We start from the raw sequence: 4737 nt of genomic DNA, 5'->3' as shown, positions 1-4737 counted from the left end.
ACACGCACGCACACTGGCCGATAACCGCGAATACGCACGCACTCTAATAAAACCGGTGATTATAATTAATCGGTCGAATACCGTGAGCAGATCGCTTCTCCTCGCGTCGAACGAATAAACTCGCGTACCTTTCGTCCGTAATCGCCGCTTCTTGGCGCGCGATCGTTTTCGTCTAACGGTCCAACGATTATCGGCCAGATCTGACGAGCGGATGGTGGCACAACCGTGAAGACAAACATCGAGAATTCGTTCTCACATGGAGGAAAAGAAAGAAAGAAAGAAAGAAAAAGGAAGGCCTCGGTACCGAGGGTCCAAGAAACGTTATACCGTGAATTAGCGGCTTTCGAGACGGAACTCGAAATTGAGGCTAATTACTTACTCGAGAATGTCTCCGGTCCTGTACTAAAAAACGAAACGAAACTTTAACGGCGAATACCTATCGATCATGGTGTTACGTTACACGCCTTATTTATCTATCTTTTTTACGTTCTCGTGTAAGATGCGAGATTATACAAATAAATCGTTCAATTGTCAACGTTAATTGTCAATTCGAAATTGTTAATTGAACGATCCGTAACCTCGTCTATGTTCCACGTAATGCGAATGCAGGGTCGAGTATAACGAGAAAAACGAGATTTCTACAATTTCGTCACGTCTGAAAACGTGACAAGCTCGGTAAACCAGGCATTGGGTACCATTCGATCGCGAACCAGAAACACGTTCTACCTGTGCCAACAGGTAGGAAACTGTAGGGGTTGCTGGCATTTTTCTATCTGGCCACGTCAATCCCAAATTTCTATTCTCTCTCGTGTTCCAAAATTTATTTATTTTTTTCTTTTTTTCCTCCCTCCGCAAAGTAAGTATACTCTTTCCATGAATACATACGTGGTATCGTATTCCCATTTACAATGGAATCTGATTACGACGCGGAGAAACATGGCGCGTTCGCAACAATGTACCCGAACGTGTCGATAACGTAGCAATTGTGCCAACGCGATAATTTACGATCCTTCGATTTCGAATGCGACGAGTTCGTGACTCTTTGCTCGCGAGATTACGCAAAACGCGAAAGGATATCCCGTTGTTTAGCGTGTACGAGCTCGCCTTCTTCTCGTCTACCTTCTAGGAGGGCATGATCCATCATGACCGGTGTTTACCAACGCAAAATATTTACACGAGGAGGCAAGCTCAAACATACCGGTTCACCGATGGCCTGTCATTTTCCGAGTAGTACATGTATGTAACCCGCGTGTACGGGCGAACCACGTTTGGCACGTTTGGGCGCGTGCGAAAGCGCGTGTGTACTCAGTCGACTGGGTATACACGCGTTACCTATGCACACATCGGATATCTCTTCGTATGTGCGTGCGTGTCACTCGGACTTTCAAATAGTCCACCCTTTCAGATTTATTTGCATAATTATGGAATTGTTAATGGCAAACACGATGCGCACTTTTTTTACCACGACCGAAAGAATCTGCAAAGATTCTGAGCCAAAAAACGTGCCTGCCTTTCGACATAACCTAATCCGGATCGGTATTGCGAATCGCTATTGCGTTTTGCTGACTACTCTTGCATCGGGGAAGGTAACGCGAATGAAATGGCAAACCTGTTCGAATGGAATCCTGACACAGCATTCTGAGCTTCGACGAATCAATGCCTTTCACTGCGATCGTTAATATCTCGTGTCGCAAGTCGCGAAATAACAAACGCAAAACGAACAGTTCCCCTTATGCTAAGTAATTTCAAACCGTTAAATAATTTTTCACGTTAAGGATAGAATGTGTACGATCACGAATGTTAACGCTTCGCTAGATTTTACGAATCGTGAGAATTTTATACGTTAAAACCAAGCGTCGTACTCACCTTATTCGAAACGATGCGTGCCTACTGTAGCTTCACTTTCCGCTTCAAAATTCCACTTTGCGAACGCAGCAGATTTTCGAGACTGTTTTTCTCCAACGTAAATTGTGTTTCTCGGGTCGAACTCGTGGCTGGAGGCGATATAGAGGTTCGATTCGATTCACGGACAAAAGGAGAAAACAACCGAAACAGAGCAAGAAGGTGGGGCGAGAGGGGAAACGATACCGCGAAATGTTCCGTGCTCAAAAACGTCGCGACTGGCGTCGACGCAATTCCGTCGTTAAATTGTTTGTCATGGTCGATAGAGGTACACGGACGAAACCAAGCGCCATTTTATCCCGTGCACTCGCGGCAACGCGAAAGGTGGATGGACGGTGCACCGCGGCGACGGTGATGGTATATTCTTCCCTGACAATTCACCGAACCGCCTACCACGTAAAATCGATCCGATTATTGGACTTCTTTCGTCGTAAATTGCGTTCGATGATGTCGTACACGATGCGAACGATATACTCGCACACTCTGGTTCACCACTTTTTTTACACAAGTCACTATGAAACTTTATCGCCGGTCGGAGCACTATGACCTCGTGTGATCGTTTTCGCGAGATACGCGTTCCGTTCTGTTTTTCAACTTGCAACACAGTTTTGTATTTACACGCGAATCACTAAATTACGTGTTCCACGCTCATTCGGTGACGGATAACAGTTTTTTTTCTCCGAATAGAGAACGCGAGACTCGCCGCGAGTAGAATACATCCGTCGCGTACTGCGAGAGAACACGAACTAACGCGGCGAGCCGAAACGAGCCGAGGTCGCTCGGCTAGTTTCACCGAACCGCTATTCGGCCGTTTTACACCAGCGCCACCACCGGGGCTGCACCCTTACTGTCCATTTTCCTCCATCGCTTCTTTCCATCTGAAATTTTTATCTCGTTCACGCTGATCGGTTGTTTGATCGCCCACGTTGTCTCCAATCGATGTCTAATTTTGATCTTCGACTTTTTAACTCGTAGACAAAAACTTGTAAACGGATCCACGACTAAGCGGGGTCATTGATTTTTTGAGCCCGTCAAGTGTAAGCCATGCGCATGCGCAATCATGCCGGCGGTATGACAGCGAGCGTTCTCATACACATCCGCAAAGTTCTGGACTTGAATTCCTGGTGACTTTTATCTACGACATTCGCGACGAAATACCGTTTAAAATTTTTCTTTCGCTATTTTCTTCTTTTTCTTTTTTCAAAAAATCAATTTGATCTATTCTATTGTCTATTTTAGATATTTATATTTGTTAATTTATGCGATTTAAAAATTTTAAAAAATACTATATTTATTATTTTCATTCGTCATGTATGTGCTTTTCGATAACACGGATGATATTTGACAAAAATAAATACATATAAATATTTAATTATTTCTTCGCAATTTTTGTAAAATTATTTAATCGCACGACAAACTCGCCAATTTTTCTAAAAATCAGCTACAAATTATTCTCTACCAATCACATGATCCATCGCAATGCAAACTGGGTAATTTCTTGTATTTTGAAATCACATGATCAATTCGAAGTGCACCATGGGTAATTTATTGTATTCTTGATTGGCGCGTTCATCGTTGATCGTGTCATCACTGTCAATTTCTATCGTTATTGAATTAAAATCAATGAAATAAAAGATCGTGTTTGATTTTATAATATTATTTACAAAGATATACATGTAAAAATTGCATATATTTTTAGTGATTATATTGTATTATATTTACGATATGTTCAAAACGGTTGTGATTTTGTGATTTAATTCGTGATTTGACTTGACTATTTGTAAAAATATTTAAAGATGCTGAAAAATTAAATATAATCGCAACATATAAAACGAATTTATACTCGTATTCAGTGATAATCGACGCGTTAATGGCAGAAAAGATGTGGGAATTAAGCGATATATATCAAAAAAGAAAAAAGTATTAAGATAATCCAGCTGATCTTGTAAACATTTTTATCTCATCAATCGCAAGATTTCTTCGAATTCGTTCAACGTAATTCTCGTAACCATTTTCGATGGTAAGTAAGATTTTTTGCAATATTTCTTTCGCTCATGCGTAGATACGTAGCTGTTATCGCATATATCGATAAATTTATTGTTTTTGGCCACAATGAATCAAATTGATAAGTGACACAGACAAATATCTCGGTATACATAGAAAAGAAAATACGAAATTCGATAATCGCGTAATCATAAACGATAGGAATTATTCGATAAAGATAAGAGGGTTAAGAACGTAGGGAAAAATCAAGTGGAAAATGACGAGGATTGTTCGCAAAACGAACTTTCGTTGGCGGATAGCGAAGGCGAAATTATCTATCGGCTCGTTGGAAGCCCGGTGACGAGGTAATCGGTCGAACGATCAAGATTCCCTATTCGCCTTTCTCTGTCGCGGCGGTAGAGAGCATAGACGGACGGCTATTTCCGCATGACATCACACCGCCCGCATTTAGGAGCACGATTTTCTATTTTCTTGTCGGTCTACATTGGTGGCCCGTGAAGACTTGCAAGGTCAGCCCCACCGAGATGCGCCTGAGAACACTTTTTATTCTCTTTCCTCTCCTTTCTTTTCATCCCGTCTCGCGTTCCTCGCGTCTTCGTCGCGTCAACGGGTTACCTCTTTCTATCGTCTTTCGTTCGTAAAAACGTCTTATTAAAAAGGGGGTGTCGTCTTGCAAAATTTCCACGATTGGGCAGCCACGTTGCGAAACACACGTCTCTTTTTTTCTTCAGATAATACAGGCCGGCAATCTGCCCTTCTTGCCCAACGATCGCGCCTAATCGAGAAATAATTGTACGAATTTGTTCGAGGGCTGGCGAACGGGACAGAAAA

The sequence above is a fragment of the Apis dorsata genome, unplaced genomic scaffold, assembly GCF_000469605.1.
Source record: "Apis dorsata unplaced genomic scaffold, Apis dorsata 1.3 scaffold_118, whole genome shotgun sequence".
In the NCBI taxonomy this organism is placed as follows: domain Eukaryota; kingdom Metazoa; phylum Arthropoda; class Insecta; order Hymenoptera; family Apidae; genus Apis; species Apis dorsata.
This window is presented reverse-complemented; position numbering follows the sequence as displayed.